General features: G+C 44.2%; 1 non-coding gene across 1 annotated transcript; it reads left to right on the top strand.

Moving 5' to 3' along the window:
* The first annotated feature begins 13,023 nt into the window (after window positions 1-13,023).
* LOC143889082 (small nucleolar RNA snoR136) lies at window positions 13,024-13,150 on the top strand. Its single transcript, XR_013254703.1, has one exon. It is a non-coding gene; the product is annotated as a small nucleolar RNA snoR136 (small nucleolar RNA).
* Window positions 13,151-21,161: the final 8,011 nt, after the last annotated feature.

Below are 21,161 nucleotides of genomic sequence, written 5' to 3'. Positions count from 1 at the left end.
CAGTATATTAGTATATTTAAATGTTTATTTTTCTAGGCTATGATTTTGATTCGCTCAATACAACCGTTGTTATGCAGGTTCAACTGTGGTTTGTTCGTGCTTAAAGCGATCGACCATCTATATGTAAATGATCCATTTACTTTCAGCAAGTCTGACATTCCCGCTTATCGGCTGCAGCTGTGCGAAAGATTCTTGCGCGGAGAGTTTGGGGACTGTGGCGATTTCCTTAAGGGGGATATATGACTGAAAAATGAAGAACATCTCTTCAAGTTCTGATGGATGTTGTAAACATGGTGGACATTGATGGTCTTTCCAGTGAAGTTTTCTGTCTATTTGTAAGCAAAATGGGGTAAAATGGGCTAAATTTATTTGTAATTGTTGGGCGCATATGTGTAGGACAGAAAGCAGGGTGTAGAGACACAGAGGGAGGGTTTGTTTGTATCTCAGCATACTGACAACTATGTATTTGTAATTAAAAATCAAGTTCTGTCAACTGATGGTCGTTGTGGCATTGGGTTCATTGCGAAATATGGTAAAGGACTTTGAAATTTATCAAATATTTCTTCATAAAGTTTTGGGGGAATTTATATTTGTATTGGATAGAAATATGATTTATTTGTATTGAATTGTGGTTATTTTCTGTAGTTTTAATTTATTTTCATCGTCATAGTTGGCAGTGGGAGTCCTATTTTTTCTGATTTTCCGGGTATTTATATTTTTATTGTAGGTGAAAATGTTATGACATTGTCTGATAGAGCCCCAAATTGCACATTGTTCGTACTTTTGAGGAAGAAAAATCTCCCTGCGAGATTGGTGGGAAAATAAGTTATCCCTCATGAAAAATTATTTCCGGTTTTGTTTGGTTGGTTTAACTGTTGGGAAGAAAATAAATCTTCCGCAAACTTGTTCATAAATTTAACACCATTTATGACAACAGCCACCCCCTTCTCTCCAAATGGATTGTCCACCCCACAGCATAGGAAGATCCATAACGTCCATTTCATGGGCCACAATTTAAATCGGTTCTATGGCAACAGACAATTCATGCATTTAGATCATGTTTTGTACTTCGTATGTGCTCCTGTGAAAAAAAAAAATTTGACATTCTCGGAGCTCCGACAATTTGTCTCGGATCTCCGAGAATATTGGCAGATGGAACCTGGACATATTGTCGGAGTTCCGACCAAAATTTTCGGAACTCCGAGATTTCACCCACCAAACGTCGGAGCTCCGACCAAAAATCTCGGATCTCCGAGATTCGGTCCAGTAGGAATAATTTCCATCCGTCCCATCTCGGAACTCCGAGAATATTGGCAGAAGGAACCTGGAAAATTTGTCGGAGTTCCTACACAATTTTTCGGAACTCCGAGATTTCACCCAGCTAACGTCGGAGTTCCGAGAAAAAATCTCGGAACTCCGAGATTCGGTCCAGTAGGAATAAATGTATTCCGTCTCTTCTCGGAACTCCGAGATTCGAACCGTAAGGAAGTCGGAATTCCGAGCCCATTTCTCGGAACTCCGATAGTGAGTTCAGTAGAATTGAACGAAATTCCTCTATTCTCGGAACTCCGACAATATGTGTCGGAGCTCCGAGATCCGGCCAGCAACGTTATAACCGTCCAGGTTCGTTTTTTAACTATTCTTCTCCTCTTTCCCTCTTTCCCTCTTCCTTCCACTTCCCTTCAAACCCTAACTCCATTTTTCGTTTTCTCTGTCATTTTCTCCCTACATCATCCTCCAAAAGCCTCATCTCCCTTCCAAATCCCTCTCTTCTTCCTAAAACCCTACCATTTCACCCATTTTTCATTTTTTCTTTCTTTCCTTCTCTAAGTCTCCTGTTTTCCTCCATTTTCGGGGTATTCCTCATTTGTTTTACATATTCCTTTTCTCTCCACCCACATTTCCCCTCACCATGCCTCCTAGGGCCAAAAATCTCAACATCGGAGGCTCCTCCCAAGTTCAAGACCCCGAATACGTTCCTGAAGTACTTCCCATGGAAGAAGGACCTTCACGGAAGAAGGCGAAGGCGAAGGCTGTGGCTGCCGAGGTTGTGCCCAAGTCCTATTTCACTGGGGATAAGGCCAACAAACTCTGGGACGACGTCGGCACTAGGCGCGTCCTGACCGGTAGGTACATTGATCCCCCTGTCCTTGAAAATTTTGATTTAAAGGCAAAATTTGATGCTCTTCATTGGACACCCATCATTCACATTAACGAACCCGTTTACCCTCGATTGGTGCGTCTCTTCTATGCCAATCTCACCATTTCCCCTTCCTTCTTCAAAATCGAATCTAAGGTGAAGAAAACTGTCATCAAACTCACCTATCAGACTTTTGCCACAGTATTTGGGATTAGCCATGAGGGCCTCTTACACTATTTTTGGCCGGACGATGGGACGCATGAACTTGATGATATTGATCATGACACTGTCTATGGTCGGATAACACGGCGCTACCACCCTAATATGCCTGTACAATCTGCCGACCTCATTCCGGTTGCGCGCGTGCTCCATAACTTCATGTACCACATCTTCATACCTCGTGGTGGGATGCGTGAAGCCCTAAGACCCTTAGAGGCATATATTATCTACAGCATCCTAGAGGGCCGCCAGCTTTGTCTGCCATATATCATGTTTCGCTTCATGTTTCAGACCCCTGAACGCTACCGATCTTCCTTGCCATATGGCATGATTCTCACCCGTGTCTTCCGGCACCTCAGCATCACCTTGGATGGAGAGATGACCATGACTCCTACTGCCCTGTTTGATGTTCCGACCTTTAACCGCATGGCTCTTAATGAAGCAGCGATTGACATCGATGTTCACGATGGAGGAGGCTACGAAGCCGAGGACCAGCCTGCACCGGCACCTCAGCCTTCAGAAGATACATCTCAGTTCTGCACTCGCCAGGATTTGGCTCACATGCAGGAGGCCATTGAGCGATCCATGGCCTCTCAGTTTCAGCAGTTGTCTACCCATGTCGACTCTGCGATTTCGACTCGCTTCCACACCATGACTTCCCACTTTGATGACCAGTGGGCCGCCTATTATCGCTACATCTCCAGTGGTCAGTGGGGCCAGGCGCCGGGCAGTTCTTCTCATCACCCACCGCCTCCTTCGGAGCAGTAGATGGCTCTAGTTCTCTGATGATGGATCCTGTCTTGTTCAGATTTCTTTTTATATTAGCCTTATCTATATGTTTCTATAGTGTTTGGATTATCAGTTGGTTGTATGGATCATATTTAGGTAGTTGCTTGGATAGTCAGTTGGATCTTTTTGGGATGTATTCCATTTTATATAATTCTGTCACTGTTATGATGTGTCGTGGATGCTATGTCCTTTGAGTGGTTGTATGCACTTTCATTGGCTCACACCTACTCTCTTTCCTTTTGTTCCACCTTTTTTGGTGATGACAAAAGGGGGAGAATATTTGAGCTCCCAAGTCATAATAATATGCATATATTAAGGGGAAGTAAAGCTCTATGCTCCATTTTTTTGGGACATCAATGCCCTTCGAACGAACAAAAAGGTCAATAAATATAGGTTGCAAAATGACAAACTTTTTTTGGCCCTTTCTTAGCAACAGGGAAAAGCTTTTTGCAAACTTTTTTGCAAAATGACAAACTTTTTGCAAAATGAACAAAAATGTCAATAATATGCATATATATATATATATATATATATATATATATATATATATATACAACCAATTTAATTTTCCAGTTCTTGAATTTTCTTACCAGCAGGGAAAAGCTTATTTTAACAATGCTTGCGAGGTACAACTCATTCGAGCTTCAGAAAACTGGGCAGCCTTCAACTATGACAACCCATTCCACCTTAAGAAAACAGGGTTTCCCTCAAAAAATTACAGTATACCAGTAATTACAGTATACCATTAATTACAGTATAACAAAGAATACAGTATTCCACCTTCAAAAAATTGGGTTTCCCTCATAAAACTGGGCAACCTTCAACTATGCACACCACTAATTACAGTATACCATTAATTACAGTATAACAAAAAATAGAGTATTCCACCTTCAGAAAATTGGGTTTTCCTCAGAAAACTTGCCACCCTTCAACTATGCAGACCACTAATTACAGTATACCAAAAAAGGGTTTCCCTCAAAAAATTATTATATACAGCAACTAATTACTGTGCACACTTTCAATTAATCCACTTCTCCTCCTTCATCCAACTAGAGCCTCCAATGCATTCTCCGCGGAATAATTACGTGAAAAAAGGAGCTGCACAAGGTACACCCGACCTACAACACCACCACCACACCGAATAAGTATGGAATCGGAGATGTTCTATACTACTTATTGACCTCAATATATTACGTATCATGTACCTATTGAAAACGGGGGCAGAGGGTCCAATGGCAGATTCATCAGGGAGTTGTCTCTCCATGGGAGGTTCTTTGCAAGTCCTTTTGTTGTGGCCTAGTTTTCCACAGATCGTACATTTGCCATGCACTCCACTCTGCAATTCGCGGTCAGATCTTCTCGTTCGCGGCCGTCCAGGTGGTCTTTTCGCTATTGGAGGTAATACAGTCTGCAGAGGTTCTGGAGGCAGTTCCCATTGAGTGCGATCTACTGTAGGGTGAAGCACCTCACAGTATGTTTCCCGATACATCTCTATACGAAACCATTTATGGCAATAATCGTACTCATCAAAATCTGTGATGGCAATGGCTGCCATGGCATGTCCGCACGGAAGCCCAAGCGTTTGGAACTCACGACATGTACAGGTTTGTTGCAGCAAGTTTACGACATCATGATGATCACGGGACCTTACTTCAAATTCGTGCACACCTACTCGATAAGCAGTATATCCGCGACCCTGTTCCCTGGCCAGTCCCAAATGTTTTTCTGCATAATGCGTGCACTTTGTTTCCCATTGAAGGCCCATCGCTTGACGTTTCTGTATGTATTCGGAGCTCTTAAAACAAGTCAGCTCCACCGCAGCTGCAATCGGCAATTTTCTGGCATCCTTTAGCACTGCATTGTAACACTTCGATCTATTGGTGGTCAACACATCATATCTTTCCCCCTTGAAGTAGAAACTAGCCCAGTTTTCCTTCGGAATAGCGGCTATCCAGTTGTGTGCATTTTCATTCCTCGCCTTAATTTTTTCCATTGTGTCTATGAAAACACTCTCTCTCAAAGCCCTAGCAGCTCTCCAGAACAATTTCTTAAGTAAAGGGTCTTTGAAGTCGGTGTACAGATTGGCGGCGAGGTGACGCATGCAGTAGCTATGGTTTGCAATAGGCATTACTTTAGGCACTGCTTGCATCAACCCCTTTTGTCGATCGGAGCACAGGGTCAATGCGCCTATCCCCTCAGGCAATACGTGCCGCTTCACCAAATAGAGGAACCAGCACCAGCTATCTTCGTTCTCAGTTTCGACAACACCAAAAGCTAATGGAACTAATCCGTTGTTCCCGTCTACCCCAACTGTGATCAGTAAGATTCCAAGATACTTTCCACGTAGATGCGTCCCATCGACCAAAACTATCGATCTGAGTGTTCGTTGGAAAGAACGTATGCTGGGACCAAATGCCCAGAATAAGCGAGCAAATTTATCATCTCCCCCTGGACGTAGATCTCTCGCTCGAAAAACACGCATGTAGGTGCCCGGGTTTGTTCTCATCATCTCAACTATCAGTGCAGGGAGCAAGCGGTACGAGTCCTCCACATTTCCACACTTTATTTCAAGGATGATGTTCATCGCAAGGTGTGCTCTACGGTAGGTCATGGTTATACCCCAGTGCGACTTGATGTACTGTCTTATGATCCTTGTCCCCACATCTTCTGGACGGTCAAATAGGGGTAAGCATGTCTCGGCAACCCATGGGGATGTAACTAGATGATTATCATTCCCCTTTAAGTGAGATGTACACGTATGGTCGCTCACAAACTTCTTCACTAACACATAAGTCATACGGCTAATGCCTGATATACGCCACTTGCAACCTGGTTCCTTGCATACAACGGCATACTTCTTGGGAGTTGACCGTGACTTCTTGAACATGAATCGCTGCCGAATTGCATACTCCTTAACGGCCTTCTTGAACTGCTTCATATTTGGATACATAGCCCCAACAGTTAACTCATCGAACTGAAGATTATCTGCATCTACCTCATCAGCCCCAACATACATGTCGTCTACTTCCAGTGGCCGACTTGTGCCAGCAGGTAGAAATGGCCAACCATTGGCGGTAGAGGGAGCCACTTCTGTTGGCCTAAGATTTTCACCAGAATCTTCGTTCTGATTTTCATTTCCATTATAATTTTCAGGATCATGGGCGGCCTCATCACCCTCCTCATCCTGAACCTCAGCCTCAGCCTCAGCCTCGTCATCATCCTCATCATCATCCTCTGCAGGATCATCATCATTGTCATCTGCAGTTCTAAATTCTTCGAAATCACAACCGAAGACATGAAAATCATCCTCCAAAACGTTAATATGCTCCAACGGCACATCTGCATCATTCCCGGGGACAATGATATCTTCGGAGGTAGGGTTCTCATACATATCGTCCGAGAAGTTTTCATTTAGCTCAACTCGTACCCTACACAGTTCAACAATATAAAATTAGGATAGTAGATTGAGTACTTCAATATAAATAAAATTGTACAAGACATACCTTGAACTAAATTGTGCCGAGTCACCTCCTATGCTTGTCTTACCCAATTCTGTTTCATATTCTCTTTCTAAGTCTACTTCAAAACGAGAGTCGGGAGTGACAGTTACTCGTTCCGATGGATATCTTAGGTGTGGAATCGGTGGAACGGAAGTAGGAGGTATGCATGCATTATGAGAGGGATTTTGAGAGGGAATCGGTGGTACAGAAGTCAAACGTATGGGCAGGTTATGAGAGAGATTTCGAGGTGAAAAGGAAGTAGAAGGTATGACATTGTTTGTGGGCAGAATTGAAGAATAAGATGAATTTAGGCCATTGTCAATTTTTGTTATGTATAGCATCACAGAGTTGAAATTATCTTTCTCAACCACCTTAACCAACGATTGGAAGATTTCATCGCTATCGACGTCGATTAGAGTGCTTATATATGGATTAACAACATATCGACATTTGATGGATAGTGACACCCGTCCTCCAATACTCCCAATTCGACTGTGGATTAGAGCCTCCAATTCTTTAAGATTCATTCGGGGACTTACCAATAACAATTCTTACTCCCACCAACATATTCCCAATTAACTTCATCCTTCAGTATGCCATCATAGTGTAACAGTAGAGAAAGCATTGTGCGTGCCAGTTTACGAAGACCTGCAAAGGGCAGACAAGATATGATAAGAACCAGTATGTAAAGGGGGCTTCTCAAGGCGAATAAGTAGAGGCCGACATAAGCAAAACCTTCGGAGGCACACGTTGAAAGAAGAAAATATGACCTTCCTGATTGAAAACTTGTCTGCAAAAGGAGTATATGATATGGTTAAGACTTAAACATGAGAAGAAGATGATAACATATTTTTTCTCAGTACATTTAATACCAGACTGAAGCATGGAAATAATTTAACATAAGTGAACATTGCATTTCAAGTATACAGGTCACAGTACGAAATCTAGTTTAAAGACGAAATCTACGAGAAATTAGTTTAACATGTTACATCCGGCAAGAATATAATATTTTCTTAATTAAATTACAGCAGAAGGGATTATGGGCCCTCAAATGGGGTAGAAGAAGTACCCTCGGAGGGTCCATCAAATCCAGAAGAAGGTCCTGAAGTTGAAAGGCATGGTTTTCAGCTACAAAAAAGAGGTTATTAGTACGTAAGGGGGGCTTCTCAAGGGCAACAGAGGGGAGCTATGGATGGTATTAGAGAAGGGATTATGGGCCCTCAAATGGGGTAGAAGAAGTACCCTCGGAGGGTCCATCAAATCCAGAAGAAGGTCCTGAAGTTCAAAGGCATGGGTTTTCAGCTACAAAAAAGGGGTTATTAGTACCAAAGGGAGACTTCTCAAGGGCAATAGAGGGGAGCTATGCATAGTATTAGAAAAGGGATTATGGGCCCTCAAATGGGGTAGGAGAAGTACCCTTGGAGGGTCCATCAAATGCAGAAGAAGATCCTGAAGTTCAAAGGCATGGGTTTTCAGCTACAAAAAAGGGGTTATTAGTACCTAAGGGAGGCTTGTCAAGGGCAACAGAGGGGAGCTATGCATGGTATTAGAGAAGGGATTATGGGCCCTCAAATGGGGTAGAAGAAGTACCCTCGGAGGGTCCATCAAATCCAGAAGAAGGTCCTCAAGTTCAAAGGCATGGGTTTTCAGCTACAAAAAAGGGGTTATTAGTACCTAAGGGAGGCTTCTGAAGGGCAACAGAGGGGAGCTATGCATGGTATTAGAGAAAGGATTATGGGCCCTCAAATGGGGTAGGAGAAGTACCCTCGGAGGGTCCATCAAATCCAGAAGAAGGTCCTGAAGTTCAAAGGCATGGGTTTTCAGCTACAAAAAGGGGTTATTAGTATGTAAGGGGGGCTTCTCAAGGGCAACAGAGGGGAGCTATGCATGGTATTAGAGAAGGGATTATGGGCCCTCAAATGGGGTAGAAGAAGTACCCTCGGAGGGTCCATTAAATCCAGAAGAAGGTCCTGAAGTTCAAAGGCATGGGTTTTCAGCTACAAAAAAGGGGTTATTAGTACCTAAGGGAGGCTTCTCAAGGGCAACAGAGGGGAGCTATGCATGGTATTAGAGAAGGGATTATGGACCCTCAAATGGGGTAGGAGAAGTACCCTTGGATGGTCCATCAAATCCAGAAGAAGGTCCTCAAGTTCAAAGGCATGGGTTTTCAGCTACAAAAAGGGGTTATTAGTACCTAAGGGAGGCTTCTGAAGGGCAACAGAGGGGAGCTATGCATGGTATTAGAGAAGGGATTATGGGCCCTCAAATGGGGTAGGAGAAGTACCCTCGGAGGGTCCATCAAATCCAGAAGAAGGTCCTCAAGTTCAAAGGCATGGGTTTTCAGCTACAAAAAGGGGTTATTAGTACCTAAGGGAGGCTTCTCAAGGGCAACAGAGGGGAGCTATGCATGGTATTAGAGAAGGGATTATGGGCCCTCAAATGGGGTAGAAGAAGTACCCTTGGAGGGTCCATCAAATCCAGAAGATGGTCCTGAAGTTGAAAGGCATGGGTTTTCAGCTACAAAAAAGGGGTTATTAGTACCTAAGGGAGGCTTCTCAAGGGCAATAGAGGAGAGCTATGCATGGTATTAGAGAAGGGATTATGGGCCCTCAAATGGGGTGGAAGAAGTACCCTCGGAGGGTCCATCAAATCCAGAAGAAGGTCCTGAAGTTCAAAGGCATGGGTTTTCAGCTACAAAAAGGGGTTATTAGTACCTAAGGGAGGCTTCTGAAGGGCAACAGAGGGGAGCTATGCATGGTATTAGAGAAGGGATTATGGGCCCTCAAATGGGGTAGGAGAAGTACCCTCGGAGGTTCCATCAAATCCAGAAGAAGGTCCTCAAGTTCAAAGGCATGGGTTTTCAGCTACAAAAAGGGGTTATTAGTACCTAAGGGAGGCTTCTCAAGGGCAACAGAGGGGAGCTATGCATGGTATTAGAGAAGGAATTATGGGCCCTCAAATGGGGTAGGTGAAGTACCCTCGGAGGGTCCATCAAATCCATAAGAAGGTCCTCAAGTTCAAAGGCATGGGTTTTCAGCTACAAAAAGGGGTTATTAGTACCTAAGGGAGGCTTCTCAAGGGCAACAGAGGGGAGCTATGCATGGTATTAGAGAAGGGATTATGGGCCCTCAAATGGGGTAGGAGAAGTACCCTCGGAGGGTCCATCAAATCCAGAAGAAGGTCCTGAAGTTCAAAGGCATGGGTTTTCAGCTACAAAAAAGGGGTTATTAGTACCTAAGGGAGGCTTCTCAAGGGCAACAGAGGGGAGCTATGCATGGTATTAGAGAAGGGATTATGGGCCCTCAAATGGGGTAGGAGAAGTACCCTTGGAGGGTCCATCAAATCCAGAAGAAGGTCCTGAAGTTCAAAGGCATGGGTTTTCAGCTACAAACAAGGGGTTATTAGTACCAAAGGGAGGCTTCTCAAGGGCAATAGAGGGGAGCTATGCATAGTGTTAGAAAATGGATTATGGGCCCTCAAATGGGGTAGGAGAAGTACCCTTGGAGGGTCCATCAAATGCAGAAGAAGATCCTGAAGTTCAAAGGCATGGGTTTTCAGCTAGAAAAAGGGGTTATTAGTACGTAAGGGGGGCTTCTCAAGGGCAACAGAGGGGACCTATGGATGGTATTAGAGATGGGATTATGGGCCCTCAAATGGGGTAGAAGAAGTACCCTTGGAGGGTCCATCAAATCCAGAAGATGGTCCTGAAGTTCAAAGTCATGGGTTTTCAGCTACAAAAAAGGGGTTACTAGTACCTAAGGGGGGCTTCTCAAGGCCAATAGAGGGGACCTATTGATGGTATTAGAGAAGGGATTATGGGCCCTCAAATGGGGTAGGAGAAGTACCCTTGGAGGGTGCAGCAAATCCAAAGATGGTGCTCAAGTTCAAAGGCATGGGTTTTCAGCTACAAAGAAGGGGTTATTAGTACCTAAGGGGGGCTTCTCAAGGGCAACAGAGGGGAGCTATGCATGGTATTAGAGAAGGGATTATGGGCCCTCAAAAATTCAATCCCTACACTCTTCAAACTCATGTCTGTCTTCTTTTCGCAAGCACTTTCACTTTTAACACCAAAGTTAAATGGGATAGCATGAGTTTTGAATTACTAATAATAGCAATATCTTATGGAGCACAACCACCCTTTGCGCATTATCATATCACACTGCCACATTTCTCTTTAATAAAATCTTTGCAAATTATTTCTTTCAGATAGTAAAGAAAATAATATGAAAGATAACAAGGGGGTGAAGGCAACGGAGAAAGATATGTGATTGTATAAGAATGCCATCTGGAAACATGTACCCCAACTGTAAGAACGGTGTGTTTGCCACAAATGGTTTATTTTTTCTCTAAATATACACTCAACTCCTATTGTTAAAGCATCAATTTCTTTAATGTTAATCTTTATTTGTTAGTTTCAAGAATTTGTTGCTCAAAATAAATGGATGTTAAGAAAGCTTTTATTCATGGAAAGTTCAAAAGCATAAATGTAGTTCAAAAGCTTTTAGTATGAGAGGTGAGACTACAAACTACATCTACATCTCTACTATGACAGGTGAGAATACAAATTTGTCAACTGACTACAAACTACATCTCTACTTAGTACTCACACCGAAGACAAATCATGAAAAATAAACTGAGACCAGGTAGGGTTTACTATTTTCCAGGTTTCATACGTGCTTCACCTTCGTCGAGATCGCCGGAGAGATTGCCTACGGCTCTGTTTGGTTGTCAAAAATCAGGCATCTCATTAGAATTTCGTGGGAATTTTAGATGCCGGCACGTTGTTTGGTTGTGTTTTTCAAACCCGATGGTCAAAACACCCACAACAATGTCGGGATACGGTCGGCCCACGTGGCTCTCCAATGAGAACCGAATGGCAAACCCCCAAAACCGAGTTTCTATATTAGAATTTCAACAGGAATGGCCTTCTCAAACAACGGATGAGGCTCCACGCACTGCTTCGTCGCATATCTTCCGCTAAATTCTTGTAACCAAATGGCATTTGGGAATTTAGTTCCAACAAAATCCTAGTAAGCATCCCTACAACCAAATGTTACTTCAAAACCCCACCCCCATAAGGTCCTTTCATTGCCATTCTGCACAAATCCCCTTTCACTTCCCCTTCCCCTTCCCGCCGAGATTCACGAACCAAACAGACCCGTAGAGATCGCCGGAGAAGAGGACGGAAAAAAAAAAACACAGACGGGAAGAGAGAAGAGGGAAGAGAGAAGAGGGAAGAGAAAGAGAGGGAAACTGAAATGCTTTTTTATTCTTGAAAGTCATATCACCTATTTCTGCCACAAGGGCATTCTCGTCATTGAAAATTTTGAAAACCAAATTTTGACCCCCTTCTGTCATTTTCAGCATACACTTGACCCCTCTGATATTATTTCTTTTATTTGTCCCCCCTCTGTCAAATTTTCTAAAAAAAATCTAGATTGTTTGGGTGAAATTCCTTAAATTTCAGCCGAAATTTCGGGGAAAGTATCTACAATTTCAGTTTCGGGGTTGACCGAGACCTGAAATTTCGGATTTCAATCGAAATTTAAAACTTTGGTTATAGCATGAGAAGAAGCAAATGCCATTAAAGCAGTAGATAATCCACTTGAGCAATGAGTAAAAGCATAAAATGATTGCACAATGTGAAATGGGAAAAAATCTTGGCCAGCTAATGTTCAAAGGGAAATGATATATTCGCCCCCTTTTATTCCTCGGGCTACCCCTTGTAGTGTAAAAGAGCAGTCATAGATACACTAGAGGGAGGTGGCCCAGGGAATAAAACGGGGTAGAATATATATATCACTTCCCATGTTCTAATCCTTGCTAATTGAATTTGGGGGGAGGGGCTTTCTAGTGGAAGGAGATTCGTTTAATGTGATTGCTTAGATTAGTGGTGGTTATTTGAGTACTTGTCACTTTTCCATTTTTATTAATAAGCTGAATAAAAAAAATTTTAGCAAAGCATAAATAAACTAGGACCCGTTTGGATTGCAGAAATTTTCTGGAAAAGTGAAAAATATTGCTAAGATTTTATATTGTTTGACACCAAAAACAGATAACTTGAACCAACACTATTCATTTTTTACTTGGCAGGGTCTTCAATTTATGATAATATCCCTCCAAATTAACAAAAATCATGTTATTTCTTTCTAAATGGTGGAAAGAATGAAATGTTTTAAGAAAAGATTTTCCACCAGAAAATGAATGAAGGGACAAAATCTGTCGTCATACAAAACAAAAATCTCATCCAAGAAAAAAATTTCTTTGGGAATTTTTTTTTCCTTTCCACAATTTAGAGGGAAATGATGACTTTGGTTAATTTAGAGGAATATTATTGTAAATTGAAGATCAGTCATGTGTAAAAATTGAATATGGTTGGTTCAAGATATCTATTTTCGTGTGTTGAAAAAAGGAGGAAAATTTATATGAAGCTAGCTAAATGTTCCCCTCGCTATCCAGTGTAGCAATTTATGTTGCATTTGGACGTTGGGGAGCTACATTTTTGAAATGGGAAGTGATATATCTCTAAGGACCAACAATCATATCTTGGGTCCAGAAAATAGCCTTATAGGAATCACCTTCAACCTTCTAACTTACCTTTCCATCTCTATGTAACGTTAGAGGTGATTGTTTACGACTAGATATAAACAGAGAAATAAGTAGAGAGGATGAAGAAAAGCAGAGAAGAAACGTCAAATATAGTAGTGTTCTTCAGTTCTCCCATTATGGGCATGTCTCTTCAGTTCTCCCATTATGGGCATGTCACAATATAAACCTCTAAATTACACCTCCTACCCTGAAGATGCTGCCAAGTGAATCAAACTAATTTTTTCGATGTAAAATAGGATCCAAATCAACAAGAATAATTTGAATTGTAGATTATAAGACATCATTAATGACCACATTGGTCTAATCATGTGTCAAGAACAAGTTTCTGTTCAACATTTTACTGCAGTTGTAATAATCAAAGGAATATCTGTCTTACTCACATGGCTACAAAATTGCTGGACTTTGTCAGATCCTTATTGTAAAACAAATGTCGCCTGCTGTGAAATGCTGAAACAAAGAGCTCCCCCCTAAATTAGCAAAAACTGAGCCTCAGCACACCATTGCTTCTCTATAGTAAATTTAATGAAGTATTGAGGGGGGAAATCAGAGGAAATCGGGTTGTCCGGTGGATGTTAAGCATCGATGCCACATACGACTATTGGGGTCGACAGACCTCGGAGAAGCTATGACTTCAGGGATGGGAAGGTAAACATAGTGGGTGTTGCATATGCCCACTGTAGTCTTCTTGGAATGTATTCGCTCATTTGCACTTTCTTGGACTTTTTCGGCTTGAGTGAACATCTTCAACTTGATATGGCTCATGTGACTTCTCCTCCAATCTTCAATGCATGTTGAATGGTACATGAGGTGTCACCATAGCATGTTCAACTCCAAGCTCCTTCTTGACACTTGCTAGGAACTTGTGGAATCGTCATCTTCGAGCTTCTTGACTTGAACATCTTCAAATGATGAGGTCTCCAATGTAGATGCAAGCTCTTGGTTCCTTTGATCCTTGATCCACAAGCCATGTGTTGAGAAGAGTTGTGTAATGGCAATTATGACATGAAATTCCTGTATATAATACAACACCTCAAAGCAACACATTAGTCCATAAATGCTAATCAATTTGGTTTGCTAGAATCAAAATAAGAAGGTAAGGTGAATGATTAACCCATGGGAACCCTTGGGCTTAAAAAAAACCCTAGAAAACCATACCCTTTCTTCTTGCCTTCTTTCTCACGAAATAGGTAGGGAAGCCCTCCAAATCTGCATCAGTTCCTTTGTTTTGGTTTCAAAACCCTAGAAAAAATAAGTTGAAAATATTTATCAAAACCCTAGAGGGAATAAATCAGACGAAGTGGAAAACAGAGGTGGAGGGAGAAACACTCGCGCGGGAGGAGAAAAGGGAAAGAATGTATTATCACGCCTGGGTTATGAGATGTCTTTTTCGGATTGTTATTAACCATTCACCAATGATCAATTAACGTAGGTAAAAAATTCTCTTCAGTATTTGCGACGTTTTGTGCGAAAATGTGGCTGCTTTCACACATTTCCAACGTTTTAAAAACGACATTAATTGATCATTACGGAAGCCAATTACGAGAAGGACTAAAAATTAGATGCACCGACATTTATTATATAAACGTGGCTAATTAGTCATTAACAACGATGTTATTAATAAACGTGGGTAGATGAACATCGCCGAAGGCTAAGTTTCTTGTAGTGAAACCAAAAAATTTTCTAAAATATGTTTTCCTAAAGAAATATTTTTCTGTCCAAACAAGGCGAAAGGAGTGACATCCTCTCTAAAGTCAGAAAGTCTGCTACCCTTGTAAGGTTAATTATAACCATGGTTTCAAATTTCAGTTTGAAATTTCAACCGAAAATTCAAAAATCTGGCGGAAATCCGACGAAATCAATTCAAAAGCTTTTTTTGTCTAGTTTATTTAGATCGAAATTTAGGTAATTCGGCCGAAATTTAGGTAATTTCAGGATAATATTAAATAATTATCAAAATTCAAGATTTTGGGTGAAATCCCTTAAATTTCAGACGAAATTTCAGGATGGACGAAATTTCGGCCCAATAAAGTGCCGTTTTGGGTATTATCAATTTTGGTTTCATTCTCTACCCAAACCCGAAATTTCGGTCCGAAATTTTGGATTTCGGTCTAAATTTAAAGCCATGATTATAACATCCATTCCATGGACTTGCCTTCTATTTTGCTCAATGATTGAGGGTTGTTATGGAATGGCTCGTATAAACCCGATTGTAATCCCGATCTATCCTTTTTCTAATAAATTATGGTGTGGTCTGCCCAATTCCTGGTTGCTCATAGAACGAAATCATTCAATAAATGAAATCTAGTTACCCTCATAAATATACTATGCGACACACAAGTTCTATCAAAGCATATTTAAAATCTAAAAGTGGAACAGTTGACAATGGAGTCGACTATTGATAGCAAGTAAGATCCAAAATTGATACATATCTAATTCAAAAAAGGAAAATATAGACACTAAAATCTGTGTTATCTTTAATCGAATCAATTTCACCTAAATGGAAAGACAAATACATTTAAAATTAGAAAGAACACGCCGGAAACAAATAAAATTTCAAATTTTAGGATCCTGTGAACCCAAAGATTACAAAACCAAGCATCTGAAATCCTTTAAATCGTATTTACCTAACATGAACTAATGAATCTACATGCAATCATCTGTTCACTCTCAAAATAGTGCATTATATAAGGATGAAATGGGTGAAGTAAAATTTACATTTTGGTCTCGTGGGTTTAATGGTGAGAGAATTCTCTCTCTCTCTCTCTCTCTCTCTCTCTCTCTGTGTGTGTGTTAGAAGTTACTAATATACATTGTTTACAGAATTAGGTTGATTTTGATAAGAATATATAATTGTTTTCAGTAGTGATTGATGGCGTCTGAATCCGGGTCTGCGATGGCGCGGTCAGTAGAGGGCCTCCGCGGGGTCTGCAATCACAAACAAAGGGGTCAGGGGGTCCGGGATGGGTCCCGGACGACCACTTCGACACCCAAGTCAGATCCTTAGACCAATCAATATAAAGGAGAGCGAGAAGAGGAAGGGGTTTGATCAGGGTTACCAGGACCAAAACGCGGGTTCTTTTCTGGGTGAGAATGAGTGGGACTAACAGGGAGAGTAGGATCGAGTTCCTAATCTCCTCTGTTGTTGCCTCGCCTCTTTCTCTGGTTGTTCTGTAGGAGCTGAGAATGGGGGAAACCTCTCTCGAGAACGTGGATCCCTCCCTTCTTTCCTTCCCTCCCTTTTAAAGGGAGGCGGGCGGGCCTTTTCATCATTATGGAGAGAAAACCTTCCTTTGCGAGATTGTGCCGTTCCCCTGCTTCGCCGGCGCGCGTGGCTTTGCCGAGTGTTTCCTTCCATAACTTGTGATGATGAGGCCTGGACGGCGAGAGGGCGACACGTGTCGTGACTGTATATGGTCTTGCCATTTTCCCACGTCTTTCTTCATGATGATCTGTGCCTTATTTGTGCATGGGCAACACGTGGCGATATCTGGGGGCGACGCCGTATTTGTGTCCCATTGTAACTCCCCCTTACTCCTTTGGTCCATTGAATGGGCCAAGGGAGTAACGTTTTGTTCGAGCGACGTCATGATGAGAGCATTTATGTGGGCTCCGGAGTACGAGGAGACGTGCCGTTTTATCCGGCAGCCGTCCCCGGGAAGCGGTGGCGTCGTTAGGTGGGTCGCCTTGTTTCGAGGCGCAGGGTTTTCTTTTTCGAGCTTAAAAAAAGGAAATTTGGCATTTTGATGTGGCTCTCCGTCCCCCCTTTTTTGTAGTAGGCGTTCTTTCGTGCTTTCTTCAACAACATGTCTGGTTCTCCTTAGCGAGTCAGGGGCAAGGCCTGTCTTCCTCAGGAATCGTCGAGTGACCCCGACTTGTCTTCTGATCCGGGAGAGGACCCCGCGGCTAGTCGGAAGAAGGCTAGGAGGAACTCGAGCCCTTCTACAGGCTTCCCCCCTCTTCGCCTTTCCTCTTTGCCTAGGGAAGACAAGCCGTCTCGGTCCCGTGTTGCCAGGGAGTGGTTTTTTTTCTCGCGAGCCTATCACCAGGGAATGGAACTGCGCGGCCGTGTTTCGAAGATGGGTAAGGAGATCGAGGACTTGAAGGGGGAGAATGAAGCTTTGCAGAAGAAGGTTCGCTTTCTCACTGAGCAGTTGTTTGAATATGAGGTGGACCCCCTGCTGGAGAGCTCCTGGGAGGAAGAGGGGAACTCTTCAGGAGAGGAGTCCTCTTCGGATTAGTCCCTGACCTTTCCTGTTTTTCTACGTGTTTTTCTTTCTGCCCCTTTCCTATCGGGGATTTTGGGGGCCTGCGTGCCTTTTGTTTTCACTCACTCCTCTTTGTAGGCCCGTGGGCCAGAAGGAAGTAGTTTATGAATGGCTCTTTTTTCAGTTTTTTACGACTTGTATCTTATGTTTGCTTTCCCTTCGTATGTTTGCTTTCCCGCGCAATCCGAGCCCTTTTCGCGGTGCTTGGCATTTTTTCGTCTGGCGGCATTGTATGTCGGGCCCTAGTGACTTGCTCTGAGCCTTTCTTGGCCATACGCGGTATTTCCCATCTTGCGGATTCGTATACCGGCCCCTTGTGACGGGGTCCGAATCTTTTGCTATCGCACGTGGCCTTTTCCATCTTGTGGATTTGTATGCCGGGCCCTTGTGAAGGGTCCTGAACCCTTTGCCATCGTGCATGGGGAGGGTTTAGGGATGGCTTACTGGAGAAGTCACTTAGCGGTAGGGGTAGCGACGTCTTTTCAATATGGCGCTTCGACTTTTGGCGGTTTCCTTGAATTTCCCAATCGGCGCCACGTGTGCGCGTCCCATCGGATTAGAAAGGAAGGGAGATCAATCGACGCGTGTCGAAATCCTAGCCCTTTTTAAAGCCTTTTTGGGGATTTCGTTCTTTGTTTTATTCTTCGTCTTCCTCGGGTGAAACGGGTTTTCTTCCGCGACGATTTTTCTACGTATTCCTCTTCACCAACCTTCTTCCAGTGAGTTCTGTGTCTTTTATTTCATCCGACATTTGATAGTTTACGATGTCTGTCGCGACTGTTCCTCAGAGTCCTTCTTCTGAGTCGGTAGAAGTAGTGGAGAGGGCTCCGCCAAGAAAAAGGAGGCGGTTGTTCGTAGAGAGAGAGGGCAGCGACTCTCGAGAGGTACAGCAGCCTACGGAGTTGAAAGATAGCTCCGGGGCTTCTGGATCATCGGTGGGGGCTGCTCCTTCGGAATCTCTCGCTCGAGTTTCTACTGCTCGTGAAGCGGAGATTAGGGACATTCGGTCTAGTGCCGTTATTCGTCCTGGCAGGGTGGCATGCTTTAGGAGCACTTTGGGAGAAGGGGCGGCAGAGAAGATTAGGAGGGAGTTCCACATTCCCGATGATTATGGGATTAGGGTTCCTTCCTTTGCAGAGGGGGTGTGTGAAGGTGCCACGGAGGAAGAGGTAGCTTTCTACGTGGAGGCTTTTCGGGCGGGGGTTAGGTTCCCGCTCTTGGGTATTATAGTAGAGGCCCTTGAGTTTTACCGGGTGGCCCCCTCCCAACTGGCGCCTAATAGTTGGCGCACTCTCTTGGCCTTTGTGGCCAGGGCGGGTCTTCACAAGGTTCAGCCTACCCTCCCGCTGCTCCGGGCCTGCGTTGCCCTTAGCCCGTTGGTGAAAGGGGAGGACAGCTGGTTATATTTGACCCAGCGTCCTCAGGTGAAAATTGCGGCGAACTTGCCTTCTTCCATCAAAAAGTGGAAGGAGTATGTGTTCATCACTCCTCCATCGGACGTTGGCTGGGACTTTCCTCGCTCTTGGAGGCGCTCCGTCGAGTGGCGAAGGAAGTCCCTCCCCGACGAGTCCGATTGCAGCAAGTTTGACTTGAGGAAGCTCACCTCTGGGGAGGCTATTGATGTTTCCTAGTTTAGATGGGAACGGGGTCTGAAGAGGCTCGGTTTGCTGGGAGCTGTGGAGAGGAGGGCCCACTGTTTGGGCGAGGGAACGGGGGAGAGTTCCGCCAGCCATCGTGGTGAGCCCCCCCCCCCCCCCCCCGTTTTTTTTTGGGTTTGTTTACATGCGCCTTGAGCAGTTTTTTTTTTTGTTGTCTCCCTTCATTCTGAGTGGTTTGTTGTTCTCCTGTTTTTGGCAGGAGGTATGTCTTCTTCCGGTGATGCTGGTAAGGGGAAGGGGATCGCGGCGGCGACGAAGGGTCTGATGAGCCGCAAGAAGATTCCTTCTAATTTTATGGCCGCGGTCAGGTTGGGCCGGTCGCAAGCGAGGCTTCTGGCATTCGTGCCGTCCAGCTCCTCTAGTCAAACGGTCGGAGAAAAGGGGGCGGTTAGGCCTTCTCCCCAGGAGTTGGAGCCTTCCGCCAAGAGGGTTGTCCCTTTTGGCGCTCGACAGGGGGATGCTGGCCGTGCGGCGCATCCTCCCGCCTTTACAGAGGACGTGCCGAGTCGGATGGAGGGGGCGGTTATGACCAAGCTTCTTCTGGAGCGGGTGGAGCTTCCTTCGCAGTGCTTCCAGGAGCGAGGAGAGCTGTTTAAACCTGACTGGAAGATTGGCGTTGAGGATAGCGTTCTTGCGAATCCCCGGGTTGGGGTGGAGCTAGGGGTGACAACCGCCCTTCCTGACGACGAGGCTGAGTTAGAGGGCTTCGATCGTAGGGCCCTGGGGGCTCAGTATTTTCAGTCAACTTCTTGCGTAAGTACCGGGTGGCCGGTTTTTCTGATTGTCCTTTTCTCCCTTTTTTTTCTGAGATCGTAAGTTGGAAATTTTCTGATGGATTGCTTTTGCAGTCTCAAAGCTATGCCAGGAGGATGGTGCAGTGCCTACTCGAGGATGAGGCTGAGATAGGTGCTTTTGAGGAGCGAGTCCGGCAGCTGAGCGAGGACTTGGACAAAGCCCGGGCAGAGAAAGCGGCCTTTGATGATACTGTTGCTCAACTTCGGGCGGACCTCCGGACAACCATAGAAGGGAGAAGCTGTGCGGAGGACAAATTGGCGGTGGCTCGACGAACGCATGCCAGGGAACTGGCGAAGGCGCGAGAGGATTGGCGCGACTCCGAGGAGTTACTCAAGGCCGCGGCCGCATTTAGTGTGGACATTGAGATTGATGCTTTTGCCGAATGCCGGCGGCGTGTTCAAGAGGTCGATCCTTCCTCCCTCTCGATAAGCTGATGCACGATGCTGAGGGAGGCGCTTCGGAGGGTCTTTCGCCGGTACCGGTGGAAGTACCGAGGTCGGCCAAGGAGGAGGTCGCTGCCTTGGTAGATCCTGTAGTTGCCGAGACTTCCGAGGGGGCTCAGTAACGTTCGGATGCCTCGGGAAGTTTGCTCTTCTTTTTTTGGTCTTATTGATGTATTTGGTATGTAATAACATTTGAACTATCTTTCTTTCCTTTATATATGATGAGCCGCGAGCTCTTTGAGCTTTCAGTATTGCTCTTCGGGCTATTTAAGTTGTGATCTTTGTTGGCGAGGGTACTCCTAGTGCACCCCGTAGGGCGTCTTTTTTATGGAGGGACTATCTTCCCCTCGAGTGATCAGTTCGGGGTTAATGGGTCCCGCCTGCCCTTAAAGGGGAGGTCTTTTTTTCATGGGGAGCGTTTTAGGGTATTCTCGGGGGATCGGCCCTGACGCTACCTCTGTTTCACTCCCTGTCTTTTTTTTTCATGGGGAGCGTTTTAGGTTATCTTTGGGGGGGGCCGATGGTACCAACACTCCCTGTCTTCTTTCGGGTCCCTTATTTATCATGGGCCGGAAAGTGGAGATGCTTATGGCTCAGGTAGAAACGCTATTCCATTGATTTATTAAGGAGGAAAATACATCTTTGCTTCTAGAAACACAAAAAAGAAACAAACAAAACACTCGTCATACTTTTAAAGAAAACACGGAACTTACCCTATCTTTTTACTGGTAAAACTCTCGGAG

This window comes from Tasmannia lanceolata, unplaced genomic scaffold (assembly GCF_043159265.1).
Source record: "Tasmannia lanceolata isolate RefF3 unplaced genomic scaffold, GAP_Taslan_0.1 ptg000012l, whole genome shotgun sequence".
NCBI lineage: Eukaryota > Viridiplantae > Streptophyta > Magnoliopsida > Canellales > Winteraceae > Tasmannia > Tasmannia lanceolata.
Note: the sequence above shows the minus strand (reverse complement) of the source record. Positions and strands in the feature narration are given on the sequence as shown.